Below are 18,062 nucleotides of genomic sequence, written 5' to 3'. Positions count from 1 at the left end.
GTGTTGTGGGGCTTCTGCTGAATATTCCTGGTTAAACTCCTTTCCAAACATCTTTCAAAAGTCTACCCACAAAATACTGCATTAACAACAGTATTAAAATATTCCTTTAAATATGCAGATTTGGGGTGTTAAGAATGCAAATTGACAGGCAATGAGAAAAATAGATTTCAACACACAATATAGTGAGTTCAACACATTGTGGATGGAGGAATAGTAACAGCCATGCCCAGGGCTTTCCTCAAATTTTCTAGAGAAGCAAAGATACAGGAGCCTCACCATTTTTTCCACTTTCTAAATCACCCTCAGGGAACCCTACTGTCTCCATTCCTTTATCCAGGACTTTCTAGTGTGATCCTTTTTAGAGCAGTTTCTATGCAGGCATCATTTATCTCTTCTAGTCTAAGGGTCACGAAGTCTGATATTTGCATGTTTCATTGGAAACCATGCCAAAAAAAAATTTTTTAGCCCAATACTGGGAAACAGTTAATTATTGAGTACTTCCTGTGTACTAGGTCTTTTTCTTAATATTTACTTATTCTTCATATTAAGGCAAATACTGCTGTTGTCATTTTACAAGTGAGGAAGCTGGGCCTTGGGGAAATTCAGTAACTCAGCTTGCAAATCACCAAGCTGGCATTTAAGCTAGGCCTTCTGATCCAGAATCATATACCAAGTCTTGGATATTGCTCATTTGGCTCAAAAAAGAAAAACATCTAGAGGTCATGACATAAGGTTGTTTATATGCAGGTGGTCCTGAGTGTAAATTTCCCCTATCCCTCAGCTGCTGAGCCAACATGTTAATCAACAGATACTGAATGTTATGTACAATGACTTCATCCTCAAATCAACTCATGCTCACTAATGAAAACATAAAAGCCTTCATTAGAAAAAAAAGTTAGCATCAATGCTGGGAACCAGAAGATTTTGACAAAGTTCTGAGTTAATAAGAAAATGTCGCTGTCCAGTAACCAGGCAGTCTCCTCCAGCACTGCCTGTGGGGCATAGATGTCATGCAAAGTGAGAATGAGTGAAACATTAAATTCTCCATTACCTAACAAGATAGTACAAGAGTCTTGACAGCAAATATCTGATATGTCTATGTGTGAAATTGGCCTGTGGCCCATGGCATTCTGTGCTATTCCACATGTCCCAGTTATTCTGGCCAGAGACCTGCTCCCCAACATCACAGACTACTGAGGTCGTCTAGACAGCTACTTTCAAGCCATAAACTAGGGTGGGAAAGTGTCTGAAGGCAAAGTCAGTCACCAGATCACAATATGGAAAAAAAAACCTTAAGGAGAAAATTATAAACGTGGGATTTCTACAAGCCTGATTCATTAAAATAGAAGGTAGGGAAAGTTGGCATGAAAGAGAGGAATAGAGTATTTCCTACGAGAAATATATGGGACATCCTTGGAAATTTTTTTTTCATTAGATGAGCTTATTTATTCCACGCTCTTTCATTTCTGACTGGACTCAGACTTGGAGGTAGAAGCCCTCAGCGAGGACAGCCTCCGTCGCTTGGCGATCTGCTCCTGCCGCTTCTCCTTGGCCTCCTTCGTTCTCTTGGCCAAAAGCTTGGCATATTCGGGGCGGCCTCCTCCTTGTTTTTCTTGGTGCGCTGCTTCTTCAGGGCAATGCGCCCGCGCTTGTGCTGCAGGCCCCGCGGAGTCACAAGACGCTGAATCTTGGGCGCTTTGGTCCTAGGTTTCTTGCCCTCTTTGTTCAGTGGCTTTCTCACAACGTACTGGCGGACGTCATCTTCTTTAGAGAGATTGAAGAATTTGCAGATTCTGCTGGCTCTTTTGGGCCCCAGGCGAGGAGGCACAGTTGTGTCAGTCAGTCCTGGGATATCTTTCTCCCTTTCTTTACAATAACCAAGTTGAGAACGCTCAGATTAGCATCCACAATGCAGCCCCGGACAGATTTGCGCTTCCTCTCCCCAGTTCTCCGTGGTCTGTAGCAGGAGTGCCCCTTACTCAGCAGCAGGCGGACACGGCCGTGGGTCAAGACACCTTGCTTCATGGGAAAACCTTGCTTGTCATTCCCGGGGCTGATGCAGACAACATAGCCCTTCCATTCATCGCCCAGCATCTCCGTGGCGACCTCCGTGACCATTCGCTTCTCATAAAAGGTGCGAAGCTGTTCATCGTCCACTTCAATGAGTTTCTGGCAGCCAGTGGCTGGGAAGGAGATGTTCAGCTTCATGGTGAAGCACCCCCCTTGGAAATTTCTTCAGACATAATAAGTTTAATGTTCCTCTTCTTTAAAAAAAAAAAAAAAAGTCTTCCCCTCCCCCCAGAAGAATTCATTTCAGAGGACAGCACTGAAGCTACAGCTCAGGGAGAAGGACATTTCTGATCAGAGCACACGGGAACAAATGAAATGGGAGGAAGAGAGAGTGGAGCACACACTGGCCCACCAAGCTTTGACAATGATATTCCCGCCCAGAGCAGCCAATCCACAGAGAAAACCATCTGGCCGACCCCACTATGAGACCCAACATCCCTCACTGACCCATGGTCCTACAGGGGACAACACTGGAGACACAGTATGGGAATTTCACCGGATCTGATCCCACCACACTGAGGCAAAAAACAGAACAGCAAGGGAAACAGAACAATGAAGTCCCCAGGGAATACCAAAAATAGACTTTGGGACCAGGGCTTGGCACCCCATCAGACTCCACCAGAAAGCACTCCTGAAGGTCAACAAACAGTCCTTGAACTAACTACAAGTTTTTCTGTTTTGTTGTTGTTGTGCTGTAGGTTTTTTGTTTTGTTTTTTTGTCATTGGCTTTTTGTTGTTGTTTGTTTTCTTTTTTGCTTGGTTTTGCTCTGTCTTATTTTTGTGCGTGTTATTATCTCCACAGGTCTGTCTAACTAAGATAGGCTGGATGAACAATCTGGAGGAGAAAACAACGGGACTGACAGTTCCGGGGGAACATGGGAGAAAGGGAGGGGGAGGTGGGGGGAAAGGAAGGGGTGTTTAAAAAAAAAACCCAAAAAAACTAACTAACTGTGGCTAACCTGTTTTCCATCCCCTTCCTTCAAAGAAGCTTTTATGGGTGTTATGTATTTCCTGTTTAGAGTAATTTAAGGGAAGCCCTGCTGTTAGATTCTACCCCAGCTTGGAAGAATTTGGCACTTGGTCAGAATCTGAAGTTTAGGATTTGCTTGCAGTTATTAATTTCTATATAAAACTTTTTGGGGAAAACTTACATCTGAGTCTCAGCTATCCAAGCCTGTTTAGAACCAGTAAGAATTGGTCTTTAAATTGTGGTCATCAGACTCTAGTCTCCACACAGGAACTCTCAATTACACACTCACTGGGTAATGACATAGAATCTACCTGAGGCAACAGAGGGACCACTTGTACTTGCCAACTCACATTCATTCAATGTGAAAAGCCCTCTGTAAAATTATCATTGTGGGATGTGGGAATGGGGCCTCAGAGCAGATTTTGTCACCACAAGGGAACCTGAAGAGAATTTAGGGGGGATGGAGGAGAATTGAAAGGTTTCTTCTTCCCTCTCTAACTAGGGATGGCTGCTAAGATTGATGCAGAAGGTAAAGTTCTTGAATGTTAACTGAAAGGTTGACAGCTTGAGCACCCACAGAAGTGCCTTAGAAGAAAACCCTGATGTTCTATTTCTTAAAAACCAGCCAGTGAAAGCCCAATAGAGTACAGTTCTATTCTGGCACACAAGGAGCTACAATGAGTCAAAGTCAACTCAATTATGCCTGGTAAACAGTGGTCAAAAAAGAGTGATTTACCTGTTTGCATAGTTTAAAAATGTTGAATTAAATGGCCAAGTACAGCTACCTTGGTACATGCCAGGGAGGTTACTAAGGAAGCAAACACCTACAATAAGGCTAGACACCTTTCATCATAGTTCTTGTTATCAGGTCGGTAGGCCATTTGGGGACACAAGCGTAAATGGAAAATTGATATGATAGTGTACAAACTGTACTTGATGTTCTTAATTAGAAATATGTGCTGATGGTTTGGAGATTATTTAATTACTCTAATCACTGAGTGAGCCTATAACTAAAGGCACTGCTGTAAGCCAATAAAGAGCTTGTGTTTTTCGGTTCCCATTCAACACATCTGTTTTTCAGTGTGCATCCCAGGTAGATCTTTACACCAAAGGCATTTTGCTGCATAAATACAAATAACCAGCAAGGACACACAACACTGTGGATCAAAGAAAGGCAAAAAATAAAGCTCCATAACATTCTAAAAGCAGCAAATTGCAAAAACACAAAGATAAAAGGTGATACCCAGTATTGGTGAATTGAGGAGAAACAGACTCTCCTGTCAACATTGTAGAGCAAATATCCTGTGCCTGTTTGAAGGGCATGTTGGCAATATTTCCAGAAGTCTGAAAGATACATAATCCATTGTCTACTTTCAACAATGTTAGACTAGCTTGCTTTAGATAAACATATTTAAAGATGTGCTTGAGAGAACAGGGGAAAATATCTAAAGCACCAACTTGAAGGAATTGAACAACCCCAAGGCAGTGAGAGCTTAAAAGGTCAATATATTGGAGAGAAAGAAATACAGAAAATGAGGAAGAAATTTGGTGATACTGTCTCTCTTGAGTCTTTTGCCAATTCACAGGCTGAGAAACTGAGCAACAAGTAGCAACTATGAGATTGTAAAGTTGGGGAGAAGTATGGGCAGTTACAGGGGACAAAAATTGGAGTAAAATGTATATGGTAGTTGCATAATCTGGTGTCAATTGAAACTATTAAGAATGGAGGAGTAGAGCTTAGCCTGTTAATCAGGTCACAGCTTGATCACTCATTGGAGGTGCAACAGAGATAACTAGTGCACTGGAGGCCAGATACAGTCTCTCACTGAAAGACATTCGTGTTGACAAGTCACATGGAGCTTTGCTGATGGAAGCCAGAGCCTTGGAGCTGGAGGAGCCACAGGAAGACCCACATCAGCATTCAGATGCTTCTACCACCTTTGGAACCCCAAGTCTTTGCACCCACTGGCCTGTGATCTTCCATTGATTGTGTTGCATGAGTCTGAAGATGAATTTGTAGACTGGTATTGGACATACGGGCTAATATTGGACTTATGGACTTGATCTGGAATGGGCTGGGTTGTTTTCTTAATATACAATTTCTCTTTGACATAAATTTCTCTCTTAAACACATATGAATGTCTATGGGTTTGTTTCTCTAGTCAACCCAGACTAACACAATGTATGCTACAGGGGTGTCCAAGAAATACTCATAGACTTTCAGTTTAGAGCTCTGATAAGTTACCTAACATGACCAACCATTCTGATAAGTTACCTAACACGACCAACCAGGATATTGGAAGGCAGGTACTTGGCCAACTAACTGTAATAGATCCATATTTGTACCCGTTCTGAAGAATAGTGAACACACAGAAAGCTCAGGTTATAGAGCCATATTGTTGATAAATAGTATGCAGGTAAAATTATGCTACAGTAGTTAGAGCTGTACATTGACAGAGAGGTGCCAGAAATTCAGGCCGGCTTCAGGAGAGTGTCGCCATGGAACAAAGGATATCATTACTGATGTCAGATAGATCTTGGCTGAAAACAAAGAATACCATAAAGTTTCTTACTTGTGTTTTATTGATTATGCAAAAGCATTAGACCATGGGGATGATAACAGTGGATAGGCTTAAAAAGAATGGGAATTCCTGAACACTACATTATGCTTATGTGGAACTTGTGCATGGACCAAGGCAGTTAGTCAAACAGAAAAGGTAATACTACATGGTTTAAAATAAAGAAGTGTATGTCATGGTTATACCCTTTTGTCTGGCTATGGGTCCCTAACACTGGAACGGGTCCTTAGGGCAACTTTGCAATTATGGAAAATAATAAAGACAAACAGACACAGTGGGGCACTATGTTTGGACCAAGAAACTGAATGTATTTTCCAATGGAGATATATATATATATATATATATATATATATATATATATATATATATATATATATATAAAATGGGGCTTACAGATTTTTCAAAAGGCATACATACTATACAACAAACATATTACATAGTCAACGAGTAATATCATTAGCGGTAACATAATAAACAGGCAATGAAATGACTCAGCGTTGATCTTGGACACCCCTGACCCTTCCCCAGGGTCTCTGACCCTTCCCCAGGGTCTGTGCGGTCCCCAGGGTCAGTATTAGCAAGAGATGTCAGAAGAGAGTTTGCTACATTTTGCAGTGGGTTTAGTTATAGAGCCTGATTGCTCTTATCGACAGATAGCCTTCAGGCATAGTGACTAGCCAGACAAGACACAGGAAGGAGACATCTTTCATGGTGGCTCCTTTATGAGTGCTCCTTAATGGAGGGTGATTATGGAGAGCACATACTCGGCCCGGAGAGTGCATATTTAAAAACATTTCTGGCACAGAACAATGGATATCTTTCTCAGAATAGGGCTAGTTTTCCATGCCTGTGGTTGTCCACAATTTACCACACCCTTTTGTGATTTTGTACATATATATATAATATTTATTTTTAAAATCTATCCTGTAATTATAATTCCATTAAGCTTCAATTGAGCAAAAGTATAATCACTTAGAGCAGTTACTTAAACTGAAAATGAAAGATAAGTCAAAATTACTTTTGAAGAAGAGACCAAAAATATTGGCAAGTTTCTTGTTGTGGTTCTGGGTGTTCAGTCATAGGCTCATTTGAAGGTGGAACCACTCGTGCAGGGGATTCACTTCTATATTCAGGATGAGGGGGGAGGTCTTGGGGGAAGAGAAAGAGGAAAACCCCTCAGTGAATTGACAGTTCTCATTGCTAATGCAGAATGTGGTGGACCAGGATATCCCTTGGTGGAAAATAATCTCAAGAAGCTCGATACGTGCTTCCTGGAGAAGGTGGAGGAAAAAGAGGTTCTTTTCTCATAAAGGTCCTTTTCCCTTGTGTCCATTGGAAACAATGGACCTCTGATTGGAGGAGGCGGTGCAAATCTGGGTCAAGTTGCTTCACTTCCATCAGAGAGAGATGGATCAGGCATGGTTAAACTACCAAGATCATATTTGGGATCCTCTTTACCAGATTCCATTTCTGAAGCTACTGGCCCATCTGCTTTATTCAAAGAAGGCACATTAAAACCTCTGAGCTATCTTGGTCTAGAGAGTCTACCAGAATTAGAATAAAATCTGTCTCGTCCGTGTGGAGGAAGAGCTGGATCAGGATATGGTTGGCCTGATAGAGGGGTCATCATCCTGTGGTCCTATTCCCATAAAGGTGACAGGGAACCACTGTCAGAATGTGCTCTATGAGTATTAAGTAACCCATCATAGTTTGAGTCTCCTTTTTCATTTGTAATCTGATGGTCCAAAAAGACTCCCTGGTCCTTTGGAGTCTCTACCTCCTCCCCCTGGGTGTGGGTGGGGAGGTGGGATGAAACTCTGAGTGGACCCTCCAACAAAATTAGAGGGAAGAGAAAAGTTCTTGTTTCAGCTAAAGGTTGACCCAGTGGTGAGGGACCATATAAGGAATACTCTCTGCCAAACACTGTATTTGTAATATCAGGTGCATAAGGAACTACTTCTAAAAGTTCATATTTAAACTCTGCTTCAGTTAATTTTTGTCTGTTGTGAGCATTTCCTTTCCTTAAATTGTTCAGGTTTCTTTCAGCCATCCCAGCTGCCAACAAATTGTCGTGTGTTTTTATCGGATAAGAATTAATCTGCCTTTGATAAGAAAGGATGGTTCTCTCCAAGTCTTATTCAAGATCTTTGGGTCACTTTCTGTGGGTCTGCAGTTCTTTGGCTGCATGTTGGGCTTTTCATCTACTTTTGGAAAGTTTCTCCTGTTTTTCTAGCCAGTGATTTTCCTGCACTGTTATTTCCCTGTGAAGTTTCATTTTATGTTCTTGATATAGTTCTGTCATCACTTTAAGTTTATGCTGAAGCTTTTGATTCTTATTTTCAAACTGAGTATTTTCTGACTACAAAAAAATGATGGCTGCATCCAGAGATCTTCAGGACATCCTGTAAGCTCCTCTGTTTGATCTATTTCAGAAAAGTGAGTATCAATCTGGTACCTTTCTCTTTCTAGGGTTTTTCAAGAAGCATTTAACTTAGCAACATGAATTAGTTCCTTTAAAGTTCCTCTTGCCTGATCATCTAAAGGGGCACCATTTTCGGATTCACTCTTCATCTCCAATTCCAAGTCATCATCATCCATTACCTCTTCTCCAAGCGCAGCAGCCCATCGTTCATCTTCCACAAATGGCCGGAGACTTGATGCGATGTTCTTTACCATTCAGAACTTGTTGGGTATGTATTTTGGAGCCTTCAACTGTTCCCTTCTGTTTATTAAGTTCACACAATTGTTCTTCCCACTCATTAGCATCTTGTACAAGCTGTTTCTCATTTTTTTGAAGTTAGGAATTTTCATTCAAAGACTCTTTTATTGCTCTCTTAAGTTGTTCTTCATTCATTTGAAATATTTGAAGGTCATTTTGACTTCTGCTACTTGTGATTTGAGAGATTTTTATTCATCTTCTTTGAACTGTATCTTTTCTGAAATATCTATCATCGATTCATCTTGTTTAGAATGTTTAAATTTTTCTTTTTCTAGAAAAACTATTGATCCTGAATATCAGATTTCGATCTGCCCATAGGTTGCCTCCAAACGTTGTGCTTCTGTTGACACTTTCTCCAAACTGGCATCCTTCACAGATGACTCTAAGCCTTTACTCTTTTTGAACAAATCTGAACTTTTCAGGTACTTTACATTTTTCTTCAACTAGTGCAGAAAATGCTACAGCAAAAATCCAAGAATAGATACACATATCACCAATTCTCAGGGAAAACCATTGGAGTTAGGACTTGGTTTCTTATTGTCAGGAAATGCTGCCACAGCCCAGTGAAGCTTCCCCAGAACGATGCCTAAGGACAGCTAAAGGAAAGCTCTGTGCCCCTTTGTGGTACCACGGCTGCCTTGGGTATCACACCTGCAGCCATGGACTGGCCCAGCCACCCTTTCACCATTCTTATGCAATCAGTATGCTGAGAAAATAATATGAAAACTTGGACTACATCAGGATTGGATGAAGACTTTTAAGTGATCTTCAATATGTAGATGACATAACTTGTTTGCGGAAAAAGATGAGAACTTTAATCACTTACTGATAAAGATGAAGAATTTCTCTGTTCAGTGTGGATGACAACTTAATGTAAAGAAGACCAAAATCCTCACAACTGCACCAATAGGTAACATCATGGTAAACAGAGAAAAGTGAAGTTGTCAAGGATTTTGTCTTGCTTGGATCCAGAATCATAGCACATGGGAGCAGCGATCAAGAAATAAAAAGACATATTGTATTGAATGAATCTGCTGCATAAGGCCTTTTTCATGTGTTGAAAAGTAAGGATGTTATTTGAGGACTGAGGTGTGTCTGACTCGTGCCGTGGTATTTTCAAATGTCTCAAGTATGAGAAAAGTGGACATTGTATTAGTGATAGGTACAGTTGCATCATGGTGCTCCTGAAGAATATTCAAAGAACCACGGACTGCCAAACACACAAATCTGTCTTGGGATGAAGTACAGCTAGAATTCACCTTAGAGGCAAAAATGGTATGACTACAGCTCACGTACTTTGGAGAACCCAGTTCTTGGAAAAAGACATTATGCTTGGTAAAGTAGAAAGGCAGTGGAAAAGAGGAAGACCAAAATGAATCAACACAGTGTCTGCCACCGTGGGCTCAAACATAAAAACAATTGTGAGCGTGGCACAGAGCCAGTTATTGTTGTGTTCTGTTTGCACAGGGTTGTTATGAATCAGAAGACAATGGCGCCTAACAACAAATAACATAGACTGAGCACATAATAACGTGTGGAAAGCATTAAGGATCGTGGGAACTCTAGAAATTTTCACTGTGCTCATATGGACCAAGAAGCAGTCATTCCAATTGCATGGTTTAAATCAGGAAAGGTGTGTGTCGGGTTGCATCGTTTCACCATTCTTATTCAGTCTCAGTGTTGAGTATGTAATCCAAGAAAGTAGGCTATATGTAGTAGCATATGGGATCAGGACTGGAGGAAGAATTATTAAAAAACTGCAATATGCAGAAGATACAACCTTGCTGCTAAGCATGAGTTAGACTGGAAGCACTTAGTGAAGAACAAAAACTTCAGCTTTCAGTTTTAACTCAATGTAAAGAAAACCAAAATCCTCACAACTGGATGGGTTGTAAGCCCACGTATAGCCTATATTTGATTCAATTTGCTAAAAGGAAACTTAGAAACAACCCAAAAGAAAGCCCTTTTTATTGTAAGCCACTGTAGACAATAACAGGCTCACCCAGAGTCTTGAGTGTCGAAATATTCTAAATTGAAGATAAAGCAGACCCACCCAGAATTAGTGATGTTTACCTTGAAGAACAGACTGCAGAAAGAGTGTCTTGGAGTTTTAAATTTTGAGCAAGCAGTTTGCCATTGGATGTGTCAAGATTGGAAACGTCTGTTCCTATAAAAGAAGTCCTCCTTCTAGGGATGAAACTTAAAGGGAGCCCATGAGCAGACTGATATTCTCTTGTTGGTGACCGTTTTGTTCCAGTGAGGGAAATGTAACAATGAAGAAACAAGCTGAAAACACACATAAGAGGGACTCTGAAGAGACCAGCGCAAAGGGGCCATGGAGAAAATTCTCAGCATAAAGATAAATAGATACAAATGTATTAAAATAAAAGAGCAGCAACATCTGCTGATAGACTCCTCTTGTCATTGACCCTTAGCATAGCCAGCTGAGCTCAGATTCCCAAATCTCCTGACTGAATTTTCCCAATACAGAAGCTAGCTAGGGTGGCAGAGTTGCAGTATTGTGGCTCTGCTGGACCAGGCTGAAACTGAAAAAAACACAAATAGGCTTGGCTCTTGGTCCAAGCCATGGGAGCTCAGGTCAGGTACCCTATCAACCTTAACTACCCAATAAGGGATAGCACAGCCTACCAGAGCTGAATGGGGATAACTCTGCAGGGCATCCTGAGAGGGTATAAATAGTGAATACACTAACTCTCCACAGAAACGGTGGGGTGGGGGGGACTGCTTCAAATCCACTTGGCAAAACTAATCCCTCTTCTCTACTTAGCACAGCCCCCCATCAAGATACCCAAAAAGCAAGGCCATTCACAGGCTTTAAAAAAACACACACTGAGTAGCAATTAACACATCTGGTCCACTAAAGGGTATTAGCATAACAATACAAGTAGGAATTGCAAAGCACAGACATGGAGTTTGGGCATGAGACAAAAAGAAAAGGCTTAGGGCCCAGAAGCCTGGTGATCACACAGGCTGGTGTGCTTCCGTGTGGACTTTGTTGCTTATCAGCTAGATGGCAGCTTGTTTGTCATCAAGCCTTTAAGACCCCAGACACTATATCTTTTGATAGTCAGGCACCATCAGCTTTCTTTACCACATTTGCTGATGCATCCATTTTGTCTTCAGCAATTGTGCCAGGAAGGTGAGCATCACAGAATGCCAGTATGTTAGAACAGAGTGTTCTTGCAGTGAGTGAGAGTATGAGCAGAGGCATGAAGTCCGTCCACTACCTCAGTATATTGCTATATAAATATATGTACCTAGACCAATACCTCTATTTTTGAATTGATGTATTTATGTATGTACACACCTATGTTTATATCTCTACCTTTAGCTTTGCTTCCTAGATTGTTCCTGTTTCCTTTCACCTTCCTTCTGCCCCACCATCATATTTTCCCTACTTCTACCTCTTAGAAATGCATCTCAGCTGGATTGCTGTTGTTCCAATATCTCCAGGATCTCTACATCCTCCATGTTATTGCTTTTAATTCCCTAGTTGTTCCCTGTCTATGGTGTTGTTTGCTCACCAATCCCTTCCCCCACCTCCTTCTCCTCTCAGTCCCTCTGGGACCATCAGTCCCATTGCTTTCTCCTCGAGCTTGCGTCCCATGCCTATGTTATATAAGTAAACAACCCAACAATAACAGACTAAACAAGAGATTGGAAAAAAAAACCATGCCTCATTTCAGATCTGTCTACTGACCTTTATGACTGTCTCCCCATTGGTCCTAGAGAATTCCAGGGGTTGCCCCTCCTAGGCTGAGGTATTTTTTTTGGCACACTTGAGAAGCTTTGTGTCTTTTTTTTTATACTGTTGCTGTTCTTTTTTGTTCCCTTCTTGGTTTGCTCCACTGCAGGGCATTCAGACTGGACTAGCTCCCCGCCATGTGTCCCCAGTATTGTCCTCTGTGGCAGTATGCTCCAGTGAGGGGACAACATGTCTTGAGCTGTTGCTGACCCTTGCATTCTCTCTGTGCCTTAGCAGCTCCATCCAGGGACTTAGTCCTCCAGAGTTGATGTGCCAATATGGGATCTAAACCGTCCCTTTCTCTTTTTCCTTTTTGGTTTGCTTCCATGTGGGCATGACATGCCAACCCCTCTCCACAACCTGTAGGTTTAATGTTGTCTTCTGTAGCACATAAATCTAGGAAAGGAGTCAGTTTGGCTCTGATTGAGGCTGGCCATGTAGCCAATCTTTTCATGCATTTTTTCCACATGGTTACGTTACCCTCAAGATTTGGTGTGCCATGATGGGGTCTGCATGCACACTCCTAATTCTATGGAAACACAAACAATACTCTCCCCATGGTTGGGTTAGTGTCTCCCCACCCCACTCTTCTTCCTCTTCCTTCCCCCCTGCCCCCTTCTTTGTGTTGGAATAACAAGTATCTCCTTGGGTTTGGTCCATCTTCCACCTGACTGTCTATACCTCAATCTGTGTAGTGTGAGATAAACAGCTTTTCTTCTATACCTACTGTGCTGATTCTTCTTACCTCAGGGGACACATGTTGTAATTTTCCTTTTGTGATTGGCTAACTTCACTTAGCATAATTTCCTCCAACTCTTCCATGAAACAACCTGTTTCATTTGATGTGTAGTGATGTGTAGTACTCCATTGTGTGTGTGTGCCAGAGTTTACTAATCCACTCGTCTATTGTGTTGGACAGGGTTCTCTAGAGAGATGAAATCAGATTGCTAGTAATTATATATAAATATATTTATAAAGATAGATATGTAACACAAGAAATGAACCGTTAAATTATATACAGATAGATAACACAAGAAATTAACAGTTAAATTATAAAGCAGTGAGACACTAGGAGTCCTTTAAATCTTGAGAGCCGCCAGTTCCCTTCTGTAGAGAGAGCTGGGCTATATATACCCAGGCAGGAAACAGCAAGGCAGGTCACCAACTGTTACCAACTGTCGGTCCCCAGCTCCAAAGACGAACATTTCCAATCGTATGGGCTTAAAGGGACCTTAATTTACAGCGACACAATCCACCGACTAGGCATCCCACAGGTAGTGTACCCTTTAAATTGAGGCACAGAACAAGAAAGGCACCCACACGCAGGACCGATGATTAAAGAATGAGAGACAAGCAAGGCGAGGCTCACCGAGCCATTTATCTCTCTGCCCTTCAATTAATCCTACTTGTGTTTATCGGCCAGGCTGGCACAATAAACTATCGCATATATTAATGGAAATTTAGGTTATTTCCAATTCTTTGCAATCATGAATTGTGCCACAATAAACATTGGAGCCCAGATTACTGGCCGTGGTTTATTTCTTAACTCTTGGATATAATATGCCCAGTGGAGGGATAGCTGAGTCATAAGGTAGCTCAATTTCCATTTGCTTTAAATATCGCCATATTGCTTCCACAGAAGCTGTACATATCTATAAGACCACCAGCAGTGGAGGAGAGTTCCTATCTCACCACATCCTCTCCAGCATTTGTTGCTCTCTGATTTCCTGCTTTGGGCTAGCCTCAAGGATGTTAGATGATATCTCATGGTTGTTTTAATTTGCATTTGTCTGATGGCTAATGATCCAGAGCATTTTCTCATATGTTTATTGGCCATTTGGGTCTCCTCCCTTGTGAAACTTCTGTTCAGGTCTTTTGCCCACTTCCTCAGGGGATTAACTGTTTTCCTCTTTTTTCAGGTTAGGAGGGTATTGTAGAGTTTAGTAATAAGCCTTTTCTCTCTTGTGTCATTGCTTAAAATGTTCTCCAGGTTTGTGGGGTTTCTTGCTACCCTCTTGGTAAAGTCTTTCACAGGTGTTTTATCCTTAGTATATCCCACTTGTTGATTTCAGGTTCACCTATGTATGTGCCCTTCTTATTGCAGTTAGCCTATGTATTCCCTGAGCCAAGGTTCAGGTTTGTCTCGATTCCTTTGTTGATGGTCCTGATAGTTTGGGGTTTTACTTCTAGGTCTGTGATCCACCTTCAGTTTGTTCTTGTGCATGGGGTGAGGTACAGATCTTTTTTTCATTTTTTCTACAGGTGGATATCCATTGCTTTCAGCACCACTTGTTAAAGAGGGCATCCACCTCCCACTTGATGCTATTGGGGCTTTGTTGAAAATCAGTTGTCTATATGCTGATGGTTTTATTTCTGGGTTTTCTGTTCGTTTCTATTGTCATTATACCAGCACCATGCTGTTTTGACCACTGTGGCTGTGTAGTAGGTGTTAAAGTCAGGTAAAGTGAGCCCTCTGACTTCATCCTTCTTAAGGAGCTTTGCTAATTCTGGGCTTCTTCCCTCTCCCTATGAAATTGGTGCTCAGTGTTTCCAATTCATTGAAGAAGGTTGATGGTATTTGAATTGGGATAGCATTAAGCTTATATAGTGTCTTGGTAAGATTTACATCTTTACTATATTCAGTATTCCTATCCACGAGCATGGATAGGATTCCATTCCTATCCACCATTTGTGGAGGTCACTTTTGGTTTCCTGTAATAGGGTCCTGTAGTTTTCCTTGTATAAATATTTTGGGGTTTTTTGTTGTTGTTAAATATATTCCTAGATATTTCAATTTGTTCTTGGCTATTGTCAAGGGTACTGCCTTCTTGATCTCCTCTTCCATGGGCTTGCCTGATGTATATAGCAATAGATTTCTGTTTGTTGCTCTTGTATCCTGCCACTCTTCCATATTCCTCTATCATCAGTAATCCTGTTGTGGAGCTTTTGGGATTTTCAATAGATAGAATTATGTCATCTGCAAATAGTGATCGTTTCACCTCCTCCTCTCCCAGTTGGATAGTTTTCATATCCTTTTGCTGTCTGGATGTCCTTCTGCTGTCTAGTTGTTATCTAGGACCTCCAGTACAATGTTGAATAGAAGTGGGGACAAGAGGCGTCCTTGTCTTGTCCCCTTTTTCAGTGGGATTATTTTGTCTCTTCTCCATTGACTATTATGTTGGCTGTTGGCTTTTCATAGCTAACTTGTACTAACTTAAGGGATTTTCCTTCCATTCCTCTCTTCTTGAATGTCTTAATTAGGAATGGGTGTTGGATGTTGTCAAATGCTTTTTCTACATCTATTGATATTATCATGTGATTCTTATACTTTTTCTTCTCAGTGTAGTCTATAATATTGATAGATTTTCGGATGTTAAACAATCCCTGCATCCCTGGGATGAATCCTACCTAGGTGATATATTTTTATATACTTTTGTATTTTCTTGGTCAATATCTTGTTAAGGATTTTTGCATCTATGTTCATTAGAGTTATCAGTCTATAGTTCTCTATTCCTTTGGGATCCTTGCCCTGTTTGAGTATTAAAGTTATACTGGCTTTGGAGAATGAGTTTGGGAATTTGCCATCCTTTTCTATGTTCTGGAATAGTTTGTGGAGGATCAGTGTCAGTTCTTCCCTGAATGCTTGGTAAACTTCTCCTGTGAAGCCGTCTTGCCCGGGGAGCTTTTTCCATTGGTAGTTTTGTGATAGCTATATCTATTTTTTCTTTTACTATGGGTATGTTCAGGTTCTTGACCTCTATCTGGGATAATCTATGGAGGGATTGTTTATCCAAATATTTGTCCATATCTTCCATGTTGTTGAATTCATTAGAATACAGACTTTCATGGGACTTTGTGATTATCTTTTTAATCTCTTTGGGGTCTGTTTTTTATTTCCCCTGTTTTATCCCTCATCCTGGCTATTAATATTTGCTCCTTCTTTTCCTTGGTTAGACTTGTCAGCAGTCTGTTTATTCTGTTGATCCTTTCAAAGTACCACCTTTTAGCTGCATCAATTTTTGCATTGTTCTCTTGTCTTCTCACTGGCTTAACTCTGCCCTGATTTTTTATTATTTATTTCCTTTTGCTATTGGAGGGTTTGTTCTGTTGACTATGTTCTAGTTGCTGGCGGTTTTGTGATAGCGTACCAATCGTAAGTCTCTCTTCCTATATATTCACTTATTGGTATCAAGCTATGTCTGATAACTCCTTTTGTGGTATCCCATAGGTTTTGATACATTATATTGTCATTCTCATTGGTTTCTACAAACTTCCTAACTCCGCTCTAGTCTGAGCCAGTACCTATTCATGTCACAGAAGATCATAATTCATCCTCCAATTGTTTATCCCCTTTTTTTGGTCATGCTCATTAATCTCTAACTTTATGGCATGGCAATCCAAAATTGATGTCTGAGTAATCTATGTATGTGAATTTACTCAGACTCGAGTTATGCTCCAGCATGTAGTCTATTTTTGAAAATGAGCCATGTGCACTTGAAAAGAATGTGAATTTTTTCTCATTGGGATGGTCTATAAATGTCTATCAGGTCCAGTGGCTAATTTTAGTGTTTAGCTCTGTAGCCTCCTTGCTAAGCTTCTTTCTCTGATAGCAGTGTGTTAAAATCACCTACTGCGATTGATTTTCTGATTTCTTTTTTTCATATTTTGAGTAGTTTGAAAATTGAGCTAGTCCTTCTTTAGGTGCATATATATTTATTATGCTCACTGGTTCCTGGTTTACTGATCCTTTGAGCATTATATAATGCCCCTCTTTGTCTCTTGTTATGGTTTGAACTTTGAGGTCAATTTTGTCAGAGATTAGAATTGCAACCCCTGATTTTTTAACATTACCATTTGACTGCTATATTTTCCACCAGTCTTTTATTCTTAGCCTATTTTTGTCTGTGAACTTAAGATGGGTCTCTTTCAAGCAACTGATTCATGGTTTATGTTTTCTGAGCCAGTCTGCTAGCATGTCTTTTTTATTTTAATAGGAAATCAATTGTTTTATTTACACAGTAAGATTTATTTGAACGTTATCTAAATATGAGACTTGCATTAAGTATAAATTACATATTTATTGATTCATGTTTGAGTCCCAGCTGTGAACATTTGGCTGTAGAGGCAGCCCGTGTTACATACCTAATTTGCATGTATGTATTAAAAAGGAATAATAACTTTTATTTTAGTGGAAGCAGAAACTTAATTTCATACGTATTTCTAAGATCATTTTATTGCGGGCTCATACAACTTCCACCAAAAGTATCCCTAGAAGAGATACCCGTTTGGATGGTCTTCACCATTACCCTGAGGTCACAAACAGAGGAAGATGCAAATTGTAAATTGCAAGAGTGCACCAGTATTTTCCTGCAGCAAATGCAAAGTTCATCTTTGTATTACAAAAGAAAAAATTGTTTTGTTCAATTAAAATTTATAAACAAATAAATTTTGTATTATATTTTATGAATAAAAATTTTATGTATTTATTTATTTATTGGTGCCATGTTACCCCGTTCACAATACAAACCAGGTACAGACAGGGCTTGGGTTGAGGTGTATACAGGACACTTACTTTGCCTCCTTTTTCTATACAGTCAGTGCAAGAGCACAGCCTGTGGTAAGCACAAGGAGGCATAAAAGAAGTTTTAAGTTTGTTTTTTTATTTAATAATAAAACAAGATAAAAATAATATAGAAATAAAGATACATTTTTTATTCTTGTATTATAAATCTATGGATGAATGTGACAATTTGGTTACATTTTTAAAACATTGCAAATTTTATATTTCTAAAATATATTTTGGTTGTTATATATATATTGATAACTATGAAAATAAAGAAAAAAACATTTTTCCCTGAAATTAAAAATACAGGCATTATAGGGTTAAATTAATTTTTCTTACTTTTGTTTGACTTCTTTCACCTTCCTGCTTTTTAAGTTTCAAAAATGTTTAGTTTT

The 18,062-nt window shown here is 40.1% G+C and overlaps 1 non-coding gene and 2 pseudogenes across 1 annotated transcript; all 3 read right to left on the bottom strand.

The window, feature by feature from the left end:
* Positions 1 to 1,459: 1,459 nt before the first annotated feature.
* LOC142456312 (small ribosomal subunit protein eS6-like) lies at positions 1,460 to 2,208 on the bottom strand (annotated as a pseudogene).
* Positions 2,209 to 6,748: 4,540 nt separating this feature from the next.
* Positions 6,749 to 8,827, bottom strand: LOC142457167 (melanoma inhibitory activity protein 2 pseudogene; annotated as a pseudogene).
* Positions 8,828 to 17,604: 8,777 nt separating this feature from the next.
* LOC142457638 (small nucleolar RNA SNORA51) lies at positions 17,605 to 17,738 on the bottom strand. Its single transcript, XR_012786338.1, has one exon. It is a non-coding gene; the product is annotated as a small nucleolar RNA SNORA51 (small nucleolar RNA).
* Positions 17,739 to 18,062: the final 324 nt, after the last annotated feature.

Source organism: Tenrec ecaudatus, chromosome 9, assembly GCF_050624435.1.
Source record: "Tenrec ecaudatus isolate mTenEca1 chromosome 9, mTenEca1.hap1, whole genome shotgun sequence".
In the NCBI taxonomy this organism is placed as follows: domain Eukaryota; kingdom Metazoa; phylum Chordata; class Mammalia; order Afrosoricida; family Tenrecidae; genus Tenrec; species Tenrec ecaudatus.
Note: the sequence above shows the minus strand (reverse complement) of the source record. Positions and strands in the feature narration are given on the sequence as shown.